Source organism: Ambystoma mexicanum, chromosome 12 (genome assembly GCF_040938575.1).
Source record: "Ambystoma mexicanum isolate Mex_15411 chromosome 12, UKY_AmexF1_1, whole genome shotgun sequence".
NCBI lineage: Eukaryota > Metazoa > Chordata > Amphibia > Caudata > Ambystomatidae > Ambystoma > Ambystoma mexicanum.
The window spans coordinates 384268645-384287345 of NC_090936.1; positions in this window are offsets into that span (position 1 = coordinate 384268645).

Sequence of the window (18701 nt, forward strand, 5' to 3'; positions counted from 1 at the left end):
CGGACTTGACCAGGGATAATTACCCTGTTTCAAATGATGCGGATTGTCTGTCAGAATCTGAATATTTTCCACGAGGTGCTAATGTCCTTTACATCCTGCTCCGCAGATCAGTACATCCACAGGTCACATTAGGCTAAATAGTACTCACTCAGATGCTGGTCCATTACGGCCCATAAAACATATTGCAGATCTAAACTGAAAACTTTTGTGATCAATGTTTTGTTCCCTTGTTCAATTTTTAGTACAATTCATTACTATATTTAAGGGTTATCTTTTCCCCATCAAGCAACACCACACTTGGCATAGTTTCTCACTCGATATCCACACTGTGGAATGCCTACTCCCAATGTGAGAAGCAATGAAGATCTGACCTTTCACCAGCATTCTTCCTCCTGCTTCTACACGCAGGATATTCAATCACTAGTGGAGGACGGTGAGTCAAATGCCTGGAGACCAGAGCGAGTTAGCACCATACAAAACACAAATCAACTCCAATACTTTCCAATTTCATGACTATCCAATCACACTACTCTATCCAAATGATGGTAAATATCATGGAGATACATGGAAGATCATGGAGAAGCCATAGATAACTATTGTGTGTCCAGGATCACACAGACGGTGTGCATCAAAGTATCTTAATCAATTTACTTGACTGCTTCAGCCCTTTCCGAGAGGTCTTTCCCACACGGTGGAATACAGAGACTAGTATGGTTTCCTTCCGAGGTGGCCAAAAGTGGCAGGTCCCTTGCACTGATTCTGTAAGATCTTTGAGACGCTTTTGGCAGTAGGAGATCATGAAACGCAACTTTCCTTCCAGACCTTGAAGGCTTAGCCTTTTGCTCTGCAGCTTAATACCACTTTTTTGATAAATATGCATGCACTGCAAGCCATTGATTTTGGCGCAACAGTTTAAAAATGGCTGCCAGTTTGATGATTAGGCGCATCTCCTATCAAATGGGATTCAGATTTCTACTGCAAGTGCATGTCCCACACCACTATTTTCATTTCTGAATTTGGTTTTCCCGTTTGATGCCAAGTTGACACTAGTGTCCTACAATAATTTCGTGTTAGGCTTTTCATCCAACTACACTTTGCATGCTGGGAATTGTTTACATTTCTGCATTAAAGTTATGAGCCTACACTACGACCACAAATGCCAATATGCAAAGTGCAGTTATATAAATAAAATCGAAATGGTGTATAGGTGAACAGCGGGCCACCTGGCAACTGTACTGTACATAACAATTTCCAGCTATGAAAGAGTTGTCCTCATGGGCTAAGAGTCTTCTCTTTGTAGTTGTAGAAAACCCAAGTTTCCCAGACCTACTGGAACCTTGCTCCTTCCACCGTAATCCTGTCTGCGGCCTGTGTCAGTTATGCCTTTGATGAGCTCCAGTGACAACACCATTCCCTTGTGGCCTTCCCAATATTTTAAACATATAACGAACATTAGAGTAATACTCCTCTTCTGTCTACCTTTTGAAAGTCGTCACGCCTTCAAACGTGAACGCACCACTGAAGAGGGAGAATCAGAATGTGCCCTCCGCCCACGAAGACCCTTCAACAGGAAGAAGCATCTGCGACAATATGGCTGTCGATCATATTCCTACTGCTCCCACGATGAATAATTATCACAAGAGATACCCGCCCAGAAGACCCTACAATCCTGAAGTAGTGCGGATTATACCCAGAGTGAATGAGGAGACAGACTTAAGCTCTGGACCACCAGGTTGGCATACCCACCAGAGAACCAGTGAAGAGTAAGAAACTGCCTTACAATCAGTACACAGATGACCAAATGAAGTACAGCTGCCAGCAAGCTACAAAGTGGTATTGCAATTATTCCTGTTGTAAGCTGGTGTCATAAAGCTAATTGTCAAGAGCAGATTGGGTGGTGGACTAGGAAGCTTTGGGGGCGGGGGAAGCCACCTGTTCCATGATGAATGCCATTGAGGTGGTAATGCTATATGCCTCAAAGCCTCTCTTTCCAGATAGCATGATGTGTCATGGGACTGGGGTCAACAGATTAGAAGGGGAGATCAAGAGCAGTTATCAGCAGAGACTGTCAGCTGTTCAGAGACCATGGCAATGAGACTGCATTTGCTCATGACATTGTACATAAGAGTGAGTGCAAGGCTCATGAGCCAGCTCACACTCACAAAGGACCGTGGGGCGGATGAGAGGCTTGTGAGCCAGCTCACGCTGTGCATCCCATCCTCTTCCTCAGACATCAACAGGTGAGAAAGCAAGCGGCTTGCAGGCTGCATGAGAAGGGTAGTGTCCTGAGGGAAGAGACAGTCAAAACATTCAGGGAACCTGGCCACAGAGCTGTGTGCTGCCATGACAGCATCACCCGATTCAAAAACGCCATTGGTTGTCTTCAAGCCTCAGCATCCGCTTCCCATTTTAAGTACGCAGTTAGCCATCGGGGGAAACAGCAACATATGAAGGGGATGGAGGAAACAACACATTCAATGCACAGACCAATCCTGTGACCCAGGACTGGTGGGGAAATGACCCAACTAATCACAGGCTTTATTATACTTGAGATTGTTCAAACAGCATACCTGCAGGCCAAAGGAGGTAGTTGGGATGGAAGATAGGAAGGGGATCTGGAGAGCTTGCGGAAGTGGCGCGAGGGTGAGGGCGAGCAAGGAGAACAGTGCAGCTCAGTGCTTCAAGTGTGTTACCAAGAGTATTCAGGGGGTTGGTGACCTGGTCCATATAGAGGACTGGAAAGCCTTAAGGAGAAACATTGTTTCACTAGCATATCTGTACCTTTATCCACAGCACTGGTGCAAAGCAGAGAGCCTGTGCCCTGACCTTTATTTGTAGTGCACTTTTTTCTTATTTGTGATCACCTCCCTTTAATTTTTTTTAATGCAAATTAGCAAATGGCGAGGGGGGTGTGGTGGCCTCCAATTAGGTGACTCAGAATAAGGGCTTTACCACATTGTAAAGCTCCCGTTCCTCGCATCCTCGGAGAAGAGGCTTCCTTCTTCTGTGTTGGGGCTGAGGGTATTGTGCACCTGCGTACCCACCCCCACACCTCTTTTCCACATATCTAATCTCCCCCAACCCACTTACGTGGCTCGGGGCCGTGAACAGTAGTGTTCCCGTCGCATCCCCTTTGTGAAAATGGCCATCATGGAAAGGGAGAAGGGACTATGTGTAGTTCCCTTCTCCCTCTTCTCTGGCAGCCATATTTGGTTGATATTTTTTTCAAGTTGAGAAACCGCAAACTCTCTGTTTCTCCACTTGAAAAAAAAAGACAATTAGCATCCGGGTATGACATACCGGGATGATAATAGTGATAAACCCCGTGACTGGGTGGCATAACCCAGTCAGGTCATTCCCACCCAGCTTTTTTACACCCTCCAAAACTGCTCACTTCACATGGTGCTGTGTGGAGGAGACAGCTCTTAGTATCTGCTGCAAGAACTGATGCCTCTAACACACTGATGAACTATTTGATCACACGCCATATTGACTTCACCATTTGTTGATGAATGGATACACAATCGTGCTCCACCGGCAGCACAGACCTTAAGCAAATGTCCTGCAACTTCCATCAGGATCTGCTTATTGGCCACATAATTGGCAAACCCTTCAGCATCTGGATGGTCGGCTCTATGAATGGTTAAGGGCAAACAGTATTGTTTGTTTTTCACATAATGCAAGATCAATTGCTCCAGAAAGTGGGCCAAAACCAAATCAAGATCTAAAAACAATCACAAATAATGGGTTCCATGTCTTAAAATCTCGGCAAAAATGGCCAGGATTATAAAATATTGTGGCAAAAATGCTGTGGTTTTGCCGCCGCAATCATGTGAAGGATGCAGGGGACACCCCCGCACCCTTTAAATGGTCCCCCGCATCCCTTAAATGGTATAATGGGGTACACTTTTACCGGGTAAAACCACAGCATTTTTGCCGCTATTTTATTACCGGCGAAATTTTTGCCGCGATTTTATTACCAAATAATGATGACACCAAAATATGATCAGGAACATCAAGTTGGATGCCTTACGCTGATACGCTCTGGAATGATTGATTGCATTACGCTACTGAATGGTATTCCAAAGATTGACCACAGAAGGAGAACCCTGAGGCATTACTTGCGGGTATCTCACCAATCCACCCACATGGAGATGTTTCCAGCTGTTATTTTACCTTGTGTATGAGTGGATTAAAAGCTAAATCCTCCCTCATCCCAACGAGGTGATCATTTCCCCAAATTAACCAATGCTTCTGTTCTGAAATAACCCCGCGGACGGTTGTTTTGTGTTGGGTGTGTCTTAATGTGCGCAAGCCATTGATATGTGGATGGCAGTGCTTCATGGTCATAGCTGGGAAATGGTGTGTATCTTGTGTAATGTGATTCTTGCTCAATTCTGTGACTCAGGAAGGCCGCTTATCTCGCAGTAAACGCTGCACACAAGGCTGCAGACACCAAAGGTATGTTAGCAGGAAACAATCTGGTCTTCCTGTGCTCACCGGTCATAGTGTCATAGTAACTGTGTAGAGCCTTCAAGATACGTCGAGTACCTGGTATATTATGCAAATCGCATGGGTTCTCGGGGCTTGGAAGCCAATGTTGCCCGAGGTCCTGAGAAAATTTGCTTTTGACAACGTGACCGGTGTTTAGTGTAAGTACATGGTATTTTTATAGCAAAACCTAGAATATGATCGCATTACCTATCAAATTATGTGAGTACCAAAGCATAAAATGCTAGAAATCGTCCCATGCCAGACTATTTCCTGTCCATCTGAAGCCAATGTCTGCTATGTGCACGCAGTAAACATTCACAGCTGTTAATGTGTGTTAGTCTTAAGCAGGTACAATTACTATTACTGTTTGTTTTTCTATTGTATACATTTCTTTGCTTACTTGCCTCACTTTCTCCAATATACTATATCTATTTAATCTCCAGGTTCTTGTCTCCAATGATATTTACTATCATTTATAGTGTGTGGTTTTCTATTCGAAAATGCAACACAAAAGAGTTGATGGCCGAACGGTTTGGAATTAATCCTAACATCTGGCATTGCTCTGGGCAACCCTCCAAACCATCGTTCTTTGCCTGCCACGCCATTACAGAAAAGTGAAAGAACATGTGTAATTCAGGCTTGGTGCCACCCCGAAAGCGGCAGTGCAGCCCAAACTGCTAGGTCACTTCGCTGCTGCACGAAAACACAAGCATCCGCAGATATGTTTTGACCCAAGCTACTCCTCACTGATGACGCCCAATGAGGCCGAACCATGTCTGGCAATGCTTGTCTCCTGCAGAAGGGATGTGACCAAGCAGTTCGGCTGGACCGCCCCTTTTGGGGGTGGAACCAAGTCTGATTTGCATATGATCTTTCCCCTTTTGTAATGGCATGGCAGGCGAAGAACGATGGTCTGGAGGGTTTCCCAGAGCCATGACAGAGGTTAAGATTTATTCTAAACCTTCCACCATCACCTCTTGTTTTGCTTTCTATTCAGAAACCCAATTCATGAACTTTCTACATATATTCTGTTCCTCTTTCCAGACTGTATTTATTTATTTTGTATGGTATTTCCTGATATGCATACTGCAGGTCTCTACAGCTTCTTTATACTGAGTGTAGTCAATTATCTTTTAAAAAATATAACATCTTCTCTTCTCCTTTGAGGAAACCTTCTTGTTAATCGGAATTCTTCAACTTGTTTATTGACCAAACTGTTGGGGAGGCCAACTATAGGTTCTCTGGGTAGTCCTTGTACTTGGAGGTGTCGACGACAAACTTGCACCCACTGTCCATTTCTCTGGTCTCTTGTACTTCCAGCATGATGATAAGCCAGTTGCATTTATTGTGATATATTGCTGGCTCTATCACTCCATATCCATCAGCCATATCCCTTAAAACTGATCCAATTTCTTTGACTTACTTATTAGAGTCTTTAGTATTAAAAGTTCTATGCACCTGTGGACTTTGAACCCCATAGTAGCTTCGAAGGCAGCGCTGTTGCCCAGGCTCCTTTTGCATTCTATGCCTATAGTTTACTGTGTGTATTCCCCACATTTCTTTGATTAGTTTGAACTCAGATTCTACATGTTATTTCTTATATTATCGAAAAACAAAATGATCACAACCTCTCTACAGCTCTGGACATCAGACATCGATACAGACTGATGGACACTAGGGATTCCAAGAGAAAGATTTGGAACCCCAAACTTTGTAGTGAACAACAACAAGCACCAAAATATTGCTTTCAGAAGAGATCCAAGATGCAGTTTCACGTACTCAAGTACAGTCCCATTCGCATATGCTTGGTATGACGAGGTCCCCTGTCGAACCTTGCGGCCCAACAGTGCAGTGGCCAAAGGGGCCATCCTGGACCCGGAGGAGGTATGTAGGGGATCCCCAGACCAACCTTCCAGGAGCACTTTAACACCCACAAAGCCCATTGAAAAACATGGCACGGAGGACAGATTCAAAGCCCTTACTGGTACCTCTCCTCGCAGTACTGATACACCCAGAGAGCTATTCCAAACCTCTAGCCACACCCAAACGCTCAGCATAGGGATGGAGGCATTTCCTGTTAAGAACATGGAGGTACAAGATTCCGAATGTGCCCATGAGTGGTTAGCTACATTCACTACTTGTCAAACCTTCCAAAGGATGTAGTCAGGAGAACGAGTCAGACTAGCATTGCCTGCAGCAGTCCCACAGATAGAAAGTTGTGTTTACAAAGACCTGGTATGAAATAAAACGTATGTTATGGTTTATAGTCTTTCCATTTAACATTTTCCATCAAATTTATTTTTCATCAAATTTTTTCCATCACATTTGTTTTCATCTAATGTGGTTTAATATCACTTTCCATCGAAACCCCATATAACAATTTTCTTTTATTTTAAATTGCCCCCCCCAAACCCCTGGTTTTCGCCCTTTAAAACACCCATTCCCAAAAACATTTTTATTTTTTACATTGGGGATCCCCCCAAACCCACGTTGTCCAGATTTAACCCTTTAACCCTTTATCCCACACAAAATACACATACATACATTTTAGATGGAAAAATATTAATTGAAAGATTTTTTCACTGGAAAAATATTTCAATGAATATTTTTCGATGGAAAGTCATTCATTTGGAAAGTCATTAGATGGAAATACTAGATACCGTATGTTATTACCTATGGAAGAGACAACATAAACACACATGATTCCCTCACCTCTGTTACCTTGTTACTGATTCTCTGCAACAAAAGCATTTATTTAATACCAAACTGCCTTTTTTGCTTGCTAAAGCTTGCCTTGACTTGAATATATGTGCTAGGGAGACAGGGGATCCATGTTCAAATCAGGCACTGCCAACAGGACCCAAAAGAAAGGAAAGTGATGTCACACATGTACAGGACAATTTTGGAATGTAAGATTTTGGCATGCCTTGATATAAGCTTGGGCAATCTTCTTTTCGATCGACTTGACCACAGGCACCTGGCCTAATCACAAACCAGCTCCTTCCACACAATATGGGAGTAATCCATGCCCCTAAGCACCACCCAAGGGGAGAGGAGTCCAAACTATAAAAGTCATCATGTCCAGTCAGCGAGTGTGGGGTGTTCGAGAAGGAGCCAGCTGAAGGTGTTTGGCATGAGAGGTCCATTTAGAGGTGGGATAGGTGGAGATTGGTGGAGGTCGGAGGGAAAAAGTTACCATCGGGAGACAGTGATACAGAGGAGGATAGAGGGAGAAATAAGCATCAGCAGAGCGTGATACTGAGCTGGTTGAAGGAGACATGTTTAAACGATTACTCCGGAAGCGAGCACCTCATTGATCTTAAGTCAATTCTAACAAAGTTCAATCATTTGTGCGGTTTGGAACACAACAGCCTGCCACTGATGCAGAATGTGGCTAAACTACTACTATGAACCTGAAACTGGGGTGACGACTGTAAGGATATTTGGCGTGTTACAGCACAGAGTACAGCACTACTGCACAAGTAGCATTTTTTTATGCAGCACCACTACATGGGTGAGGTGCATTGCTATATGTGTTGCCAGAGTAACATGGACATATAAGTAAAGACAGGCTATTCAGTCAAAAACGATTTTTACATATAAGATGAAAATCCATTTTACAGTTAAAAGCACACATCTGAACATTCAAAATGCACACTATTTTTCACCTGAAATGCCTATGTTGCAAGAGACACATTTGAAAATTAATAACTAACCTTATTAACAACTAACCTGACTAATAAAACTTCATTTAACATAACCCACTAATAAGAATGTGTCTCCATTGCAGAATTAGGCCTACTCTGAAAGTGAACTTTTAAACGCACATTCATTTTTTTCTCTGCTGCTCTGTCCACATAACTATAGGAAGCAAAGAGCTCGAAGGAACAGGAAATCAGTTTGTTACAATTGCCACTGTAGAAGTGAGCCATTGTGTAGTGAGGGAGGAGATGACATGATTGATTCTGATTGGAGCAGCGCATTAGCAAGAATCATGCTAGAGGCTGTGATTAGAACTTTGCTGGAGAAGCTTGAGAGGAGGGGAAGGGGGAGGGCAGTCGACATCTTGCAGAGCTGGGAGAAGGATCTCTTTCCTGGCTGGGGCATTCCTGCTGCAAAAGCTGAGAGCGCCAGGCAATAACCCCGGTTTGAGAACGGCAGACGCTTGTTCTCACTGGGGTTGATCTTCAAGGGAGCCAAATTCAGAAAGAGAATAGCCGGAGATAACTCATGCAGAACAGATAAGGTAATTACAGAAGCGAGTGGGAGCTGTGCGAAATTGTGCGAAGCTGTTCAGTCAGTGTGTTAGAGGGAGTCTCAGTCTCTTATCAGCATATTTAATGTTACCAATTGAATATATTCTCGCAGCTCTCTGTTCATTTTATCACAAATAATGTTGTACCATTTTATTCATTTCTGTAAAAAAAGTTAAACTGTGTTTAAATGAAATTTCTATAATACAAAAATATTTGAAAACAGAGAGCTAGTGTGTATTATTTTTCTCTTTCATTTTGCATGGGGAAAGGTTTAAATGTGGGTAGATTTTTAAACAGTGCAATTGTCATTTTAAAGCAGATGTGTGCATGATTCTTTTCAGTATGGACAGTTGTGAGTGACTGTTTGTAGCATAGCCTGTTGGAGGTACATGAGTCAACGGGAAGAGAGACTCTCTGGACATAGTTCCCTACCGTATATGAGGTAGTGGAAATTACCACAAAAATACCACAATTGCCCATGGTGGCACACAACACTAACACTGAAAATGTGGTATCCCTAAAATGTAGGCCTGAGGTCTCTCTAGTGATCAAGAACAATCTAGATAAAAAACAAGGGATGTTGGATATTGGGGCCACAAATAAACCAACCACTATACCAACCAACCACGCAAACTACCGTGCATACCATCTAAATAGGTCTGAATTCTGAAATAATGCAATGTATTATTGTCATGTGTGACCCAATATGAATACAGAGAGTGATTATTGCTAAAGGTATTTTGCCGGTAAGAAAATACCGCAAAGCCCCAAATATCCACAAAACACCCAACATATTTATGGTGCGTTGGCCGGGAAAGTGATCATAGAGTACCTACTGGGCGTGGCAAGCGTGTCTCACACTGCCATTTGCACATTAAAGGGAACCCATTTTATAATAGCAGTGTGCCACGTCACAAATGGAAACCACATTTTCAGACCTAGTGCAATATTTAGAGGCAAAGTTGTTTGCACATGGGACGTGGTCGTCGAACAGCACCTTAGAATGGCGTGACCGCATTCAGGGTGCGGTGCAGAAAGAAAAACTAGACAATATTTTTGCAGAAGGCAGCATAATTCAGGTCTGCCTTACAAGATTATTGAATGCAGCCGATAAAAGTGCAGGGAAAGACTGTTTAATACGGCTATGCGGCAAAATATGGTTTATTTTGAATAAGTCCCTGCGAATGCAGGAAAATGATACCCAGCTAATTAACAGGTTAAAGACTGAATTAGATGGGGCAAGTAAAAATCAGGAAATGTTAAGAACAGAAATGGATGTATGCCAAAAAGACATGCAATTAAAATGCAGAGACTTTGATGCTCAGTTATCCAAAAGCAAGAAACAATTTGAGGATAGTGAGCAAGAATTGGTACACTTAAAAGCCTTAGTGGACCACATTAGACAGGATAAAGATGAGATTGTTTCAGAAATGCAGATTTTACAAAAAGAACATTGTGAAAAAGAATGTGATCTCCAGAGTGCAGAACAAGAAATGATTAAAATGACCAAAGAAAGAGACAAGAGAAATAAAGAGTTCACTGAATGCCAATTGCAAATGTGCGACATGCAGGAGGTGATTAATAAGATGAGTGATGAAAACAACTATTTGCAAAATGAAGCAAACAGACTCCTTAAAAAGTGTAAGGACTTAGAACAGCAAATGTGCATTCCCAGGTCCCAGGAGAGGCGGCAGGGTACCACATTCAATGGAGTGGAGGTGAATTCTAGTTCTGCCCAAAGAGCTAGTGCTCCAGTGACTGGGCCGGTGACTGAACTTGTTTGCAGCGCCCTTGGGGGATTTGATACTCCCATTGGGGGCAGCCACCAATCTCATACACCTGAAAACAGGATTGAATCACAAAGTAGTGCAATTCCATGCATTGCAACAAATAGCCCCATAAAAATAATGAAATCCATTAAAGCCCTGATAAACCATTTAAAAAGGGAGGTGAATGCTGCATTGAAGATCACTTAGAAGCGGTGCATGACATTTTTAAAGCACTCCAGATACCTAAGGAACAGTACAGACAATATTTTCATTTAACTTTAGATGCCCCGACGGCCAGCATCATAAGGGGATTAAATGAACAGCAGAATATGACCTGGGTGGAGTTTGAAAAAGAAATTAGGCATCATTTTTCTCCTTTTCAGTCATTGCAGGAGGCAAAGAAAGTCGTTTACACAATCACTGCTGGACCTAATACATCCCCTCGCCAATTTTTACAAGACTCAAAAAGAGCATTTTCTCGCTTTGATGTATCTTTTGACCCAAATTCCAATGAGTTTAAAACTGCATACTTCTATGGGCTACAGAAAGACATCATATCCCAATTGGTCCGTGAATTTGACCGTGACAAGTCCCTTGAATGGATTGTACATCAAAGCACAAAACTATATGAGGTACTCTATTGTCAGGGTAGAGAAAGTGATAAAATGAAAGATACTAGACCTAAATCTAAAGAACCCTCAGCCACAGTAATGGAAATCAGGTCAGCCAAAATGTCCCTTGAGTCTGCTCAAAGCCAAGGTAAAAATAATGTGACACCTGAACAAAGGGGTAATCAACAAAGATCGCCATTTCCTGTACCAATGTTCCAATCACATGATCCCAGTAATAGGGAGAGCTACATCAGCCCTAGGTGTTTAGGGGACAGACCCCGGGTAGGATATCGGCCCAATATGGCAGGTATGAACAATAACCAGAGACAAAATCAAGATCAAAGAAATGATGGTCCCTACCAGTCATTGGGGACACAGAGCAGATTTGATCCCAACACCATGATGTATGGTAATCAGGATAGACCCCGATATGTGGATCGATTTACTGATAATGGAAATCAACCTAGGGGCCAGTACCCACAATCTGAGAGACAGGACATGAAGCAAAACATGAACTACAATCCACGTCAGTACAATGATTCCCCACCAGGGGACTATAATCAAAGGATGGGTGCACCCCGCTCCCCTCCACAAATGAATCAAGAGTTCAGAAACCATCCCAACCGACATCAATCACCTGAGAGGTATCAGAATAGATCCAATCAGGGGGAAAACAACCAATATCGACCTAGGCCACAGAAAGAGGATTCTAGAGAGATGGAAAGGTTCCAGTGCCTTGAGGCCCAAGTGAAAATGTTAGCTGAGCAAATAGGAAAGCTCTATACAGCGCAAAAACAACCTTCCAAAGAGGGGACTGATGGCCATAGCAATGACCGGGGGGCTTCCAAAAAGTGACTAAGTACTCATGATAACTGCAGTGCCAAAATAACAGATTGCTCTGATATAATTTTGCATAACGACTCTGAGATGCCTAATGAATTAAACATGAAAGTGCCAGTAAATGAACATGTGACAGAAAGTTCAAATACTTCTAAAAAAAGAGGTACGGTTTAACCTAGAGCTAAATAAAACAGTAAAGATTTGCACAAATGAAAAAGAAATATTAGGAATTCCAAAAGAACAAAGGGACAGATTTAAGAAAAATGACTCATGGATGAGGAATACCAGTGAACAGGGAGTAAGTGGGGATGCTATAGCTCCTTCCCTGGGCAATCAAAACAATGACCAAACACAGGCAGAAAAAGGAAATACTCAAAAGGAGGGTACAAGTCAATCACCTGAAGAATTCTTTGAGCCACATATTTTTGAAGAGGCTGAAAGGGCTGGTATCACACTAAATGATCACAAATGCACAGAATTAAAAAATGACAAATTGCTGAATGATGTTGTTACACATGTTCAGTTGGAAGGTTGTAATGTGGTCTCTGATGTTACCCAGATGGATGGGCGAACAGTGGCCACACTCCAAAAAACCTCTGATCCTGGAGAAATGAATAAAGTCTCTCGCGCAGAAATGGGTAAAAAGGAGGAAAAAATGTCTTTCCATTTACCAATGTGCTTAGCCAAAAGTGAAAAAGGCCTGAGAAAGGTGAGCCCTGAAATCAGTAAGAATTCACACTTCTTATGTGTATTAGAGGAAGTTGAGGACAGATATTATGCACCCATCACTGTAGAAGAAACATGCCACACCTTTGCTATGATTGACACTGGCGCACAGGCCACAATTATGTCCAAGAACCTGGTAAAGAGTATCAATGAAGGGAGACCCCCACAGAGTCAGATCACAGTGAAGGAAAATCAAGGTCCAGTGCATAACTTTAATGGGGAGGAGGTGCCCATCATAGGTGTAACTGAGGTTGACATAAAAATAGGAAAGCACAGAATGAAACAAGAGGTATTGATCACATCTATTTGTGAAATTCCATTTCTGATGGGGACAGATTGCCTGAAAAGATTGTCTCCTCTCATAGATGGGGTGAATGGAGTGCTCTGGTCGTTAACCAAAAAACCATTGAGGCCTAAGAAACCAAAATCACAAAACAGCAACATAAATGAATGTCACACCGTTGCCAAAACATATGATGCTGTGGAGGTATATCTCCAGAATAGTTGCATACCTAGTGTCACTGTTATATTAATGTGTCAAGACAAAATGCAGGGCGACAATGAAAAACTACCTGTACAAATATACTTGGACCCAAGGAAAGATTGGCAGACTGCCATAGATGAGCACACATTACGTTTCTATTTAAAAGAGAAAACATGCAAACAGAATATTGCTCCTAAAACAGATTCAGAAAAACACATTACCACTCTGGCAGAAATATACATGGAAGATGAGCAACCATGGGTTCATGTTGGTATAAATGACTATTTTAAAACAATAAAAGCCAATTTAGCGCTTGGACATGAAAGGAGTTTCATTAATGAGAAATTGTTGCAAAAAATAATGGAGAGGGAAGAAATCCCGAAATTTAGGATTAAAAACCAATATGTTTCTGGGTTGGACAGTACAGACTTTAAAAACCGAATTGCAGGCAGATGCATGCTTAAAATTAGCATTGGGCAGAAAACAATTTACCATAATGTATGGATAGTGAGTGGAGCACAAAATGAATTTTACATGGGCAATGACATCATGCACAGAATGTGTATGGTGTTAGATTTCCTTAATAAAAAATATGGTCACGCCTAGGTGGTCCGGCACCTGAATTTGAAGACAAAAGAAGGGCTTATCATTGTGCACAACTGGTTCCTTATGCAATCGAATTACAAATGAGGAAAGATACTATTATTCCTGCAGTTACAAAACAGTTTGCAATAACACTGAAATGCAAAAATGGACAGCAGATGAAAGACTCTGATGCATTTGTATGCCTGAATGAATCCATAAAACAGCAAGACCTGGATTATGAATACATTCCATTGGTAGATATTGGTGAAGGATCTGTAAAAATTATGGTAAATAATAAAGGTCGTCAGGATATTCATTTAGAGGAAAACTCCCCATTAGGAATGGCCATACAAAAATCACATTATACGGCAGATTTAAATAACATGGTGATTGGAAATATCCCTGAAAAGTATGTAGATGCCAAGGGTGAGTTGCCAGAACACCTGGACTCTCAGCCCAAAGGAATATTTAAAATTCATTCTGTGTATCCTTATGATTCAAATGAGACAGTGTGCTGCCATCAAGAGGATTGCATAATATTTAATTTAAATGAAAATGAAACAGAAAATCAGCCCATTGAAGTGGAAGCTGATATGCCAAAATATTTAAAAGTGGCAGCTTTACAAAAAGACATAGCCACACAGTTAGAGGAAAGCACCGAGATTCCCTTACCAGAAGATTTTCCAGAATTTTCCAAAATGGTAGAAGAGCAGATCTCCTTAGCAGATGCGTGTGACAGCAATGAGGATAGGAACAATCTGAGGGAGATATTTATGGAGTTTAAGGATGTATTTGCAAAAGATGCTTATGATTGTGGTTTAACTGATTTACATGTGGCCACACTACCAGAAGGGTGTAGCAGAAGTCCAGTGTTTGTACACCAGTATAGACTACCGCTGGCATGTTTAGAATCATTGGCAGAGATTATTAAAAATTTGGAATCGCGGGGAATCATCAGGCCCATTCATAGCACATCCAATACACCTATTTTAGGTGTGTTAAAGCCAAATGGTCAATGGTGGCTATGTGCAGACTTGAGAGAGTTAAATAAAAGAGTACCAGTATCTAGATGGCCACTGCCATTCATTGATCAGGGCCTAGCTCAGGTACATGGTTCAAAAGTATTTACCACATTAGATCTCACCTCTGGATATTGGTATGTGCCATTGGCAGAGGAGATACAAAATTTATTTTCCTTTACATTTGACAGGACTCAATACGCCTGGCTTAGAGCTCCGTTCGGGTACATCAATAGTGGGAGTGAATTTGGCATATTTTTGAGAAAGGCCATGCCGGGTGCAGCGGAAAGAGGAACAATAGTTTACGTGGACGATGTCCTGATAAAAAATGAAGGCCTGAAAAGCCATTTTGATGAAATAAGACATGTGCTAGGCCAATTGCAGAAAGCAGGCGCCAAAGTATCTTTACAAAAAGCACAATGGTGCAAGAAAAAAGTGAACTTTCTAGGGCATGAAGTGACTGAACATGGGCTAAATCCACAAAAGAAGAAAATAGAGGCCATGCAAAGATTAAAAGATCCTAAAAATGTGAAAGGAGTAAAAAGTTTATTAGGGATGACAGGCTATAACAGAAAGTTCATTGAAAATTATGCAGAAATCACTCAACCATTGACTAAACTGCTTAAACTGAATATTACCTGGAAATGGGAAAAAGAGCAGTCTGATGCAGTGGCTAAATTAAAGGAATGTCTTGTAAAGGCACCATGTTTAGCATATCCCATAAAGGACAGGGATTTCTTTATAGAAATAGGTTTTTCTGAACATTGTATGTCAGCAGTGTTATCACAAAAACACGATTTGAATCACAAAACCATTGCCTATGCAAGTAAGGCATTTTCCCAAGTTGAAATGAAATTTAATGAATGTGAAAAGGCTCTATTAACCACTGTGTGGGCGCTACAACATTTCCGCCCCATTGTTCAGGGAGAAAAGGTGATTATTGAAACAAATCATCAACCTTTGCAATTTTTAAAGAGTAAAAGAATTAGATCAGGTAATCTAGCGCAGTCCAGAATCACTTCATGGACGCTGGCATTACAAGGTTTTCCTGTAGAAGTGAGATATGGACAAAATAAAAAGAACCCAATTGCTCAAGGGTTAGCTGACTTACATGACTGTGCTGCTGAACAAATACCAAATGAAATGGAAGTGGAAACTAGTTTGCAGGAATTTGAACAATCACAACACAAAGCTTTTGATGAAAAAACATGCAAGGATTTGCCAACTGTATATGTGGATGGTTGTGCTTTTCACATTGAAAATGACAGTAATAAACAATTAGTGGCAGGAATAGGAAATGTCTGGTTGAAATGTGAAGGCGTCTCCAGTATAGGGATGAGGATTGGAGCTAGGAGCAGTCAGGTGGCGGATTTGGCAGCCATTTATAAAGCAATTGCTACTGCAGTTGATAAAAAGTTCAGTGAAATTGTCCTGGTGACTGATTCTGACTATGCACGGAATAGCTTTGTGGAGTATTTGCCCGGTTGGAAAGCAAGAGGCATGGTTACATACAACAAAAAGCCACTTAAACATGGAAAAATGATACAAGCCATAGACAAATTGGTGTCAGAGAATAATTTAACAATATACTGGAGAAAAATTCGTGGGAATTTAAAAACACCAGGAGAGGATAAGGAGGGAAATGATAAAGCAGACCACCTGGCTAAGATTGGGGCTGTGATGGGAGAATTGCTACCTATTGATTATTTAATGGGTGAAATACAAATTGATGCAGTAACACGTTCTAAAGCACCAAAGGAGGTAGATCAACCAGTGGTACAGTGGATTCATGACACGCCAGACCAAGATTTGATTGAGGCACAAAAGAATGATCGAATTTTGGGAATCTATTATAATCATTTGATAGATCCTGAACAAAATCCTTTAACAGAAAATGATTGTATGGGAAAAGAAGAGTTGAGGGTGCTATTAAAGAACAAAACACAAATTGGAGTACAGGATGGACTCATGATTAGAGAGTCCATAACAGGACAAATACAGTGGGTGGTACCCCTTTCATTCAGAGGGCTAATGCTACACCATGCACATGATGCCATAACTGCAGGCCATAGAGGTTTACAAAAAACATTGGAAATACTAAAAGATTATGCTTACTGGCCACATATGTCCCAAGATGCGGAATTATATACTAGAGGATGTCTAGTATGCGCCCAATTTAAACCTGCTTCACCAATGCATAGAGCCCCATTAATGAAAAGAGGCCTAACTCTTCCATGGTCAGATTTGCAAATAGACTATGTAGGGCCTTTAAAAAGGTCGAGCAGAGGAAACCGTTATATTTTAAGTGTGGTATGTTTGATGTCAAAGTGGATTGAATGCATTCCTGCACCAGATTGTAGTGCGCAAACAGCAGCCACATTGCTGGTGAACCATGTGTTCTCAAGGTTTGGGTTGCCACAAAGAATTGAGTCAGACAGAGGAAGTCATTTCACAAGTACTCTAATGAGTAAGGTATGGCAAATGCTGGGTGTGAAAAGAAAACTACATATTGCATATCCGGCGGCTTCTTCGGGTGGAGTTGAACGGTGCAATAGGTCTGTTGTGGACATTTTAAAGAAATTTGTGGCAGAAGCAGGTTCCAGCTGGGATTTAGGATTACCTTTGGTTTTAATGGCAATCGGATCAACTCCTGCCAAAGCAACAGGTGTTAGCCATGAGGTCTTGACAGGTAGGAAAATGGTGTTACCACGACACCTGCTATACAGAACACGTGAGCAAACACTTGTGAGTACATCCACAGTTCATGAATATATTGATGAACTGAGGAGGCATTTGCAACATGCATTTGCTTTTGTGCAGAGAAATCTGGAAAGAGCTGCTGACAGTGCAAAGTCTTACTATGATAAAAGAACATCAGTGAGAGAATACAGTGTTGGGGATCAGGTGTACAACTTTCATTTTGGAAAAAGTAAACAGACAAATTCTAAATTTCTAGCAGCCTGGCAGGGGCCATTTCGAATTATAGATAAGGTCTCTCCTGTGGTTTATAGAATTTTGAAAAATGAAGGTGAAATGGCGATAGAGCAGTTTGTCCATGTAAATCAGATCAAGCCATGCCATCCCAGACACGCGATCAGGCGGCTTGAGCATGTAGAAAGAGAAAGCCCTGGGGCTACTACCCACTGATGCACACAATACAACAGAAAGTCCATTGAACACAAAAAGATAAAATAATTGGGTATAGTCAGGAGGCAGTGACAGAGAAGTTAAAAAGTTGATTATTATAATGGCACATAAACACTGTAATATATGTAAATAAATAAATAATATAAATATATATATATATAAATATATATATATATATAAAATGGAAGCTCATGGTCGGTGTGCAGAATGAAAATGCATTGAATTTAAAATGTTGTTTCATGTATGCTTATTTTCTTTTTAACCTGTGTTTAATTTCAGAAAAAAAAATGTTTTATTTTTGGCAAAAGGGTGGTTAGTATTGTGCAATATACTTAATCTGTTTCTTTTCTATTTTGGTTTAGAACATTTACTATTTATACCGGAGGTCACGGGAGACAATGGAGTCCTGGAGTCCCCTGGATGAAGACCAAAAGATGCCTGCCTCCAGGTGGAGGTGACAACAAGATAACCAGAATGCCAAAAAAGATGACTCCTATGGATCCAAGATTGCCAAGATGAAAGAGTACTCGAATCAACCAAATGATGTGACATCGCTGGTCGGGACATATCAGAGGCAGACAAGAGTCCTGACATATGGAGTTCCACGTATTTATTATTTATTTTAATCTGTTATGTTAATTATTTGTTTTAGTTAGCTGTTTTATTTTATTGTTTTTAATTGACTTATAAAATCGAAACTTTGGACTAATGCCACTTTCATTGGGAAGGCAAATGTGGAACATTTTGTAAACTGATGAACTCAGATGAAT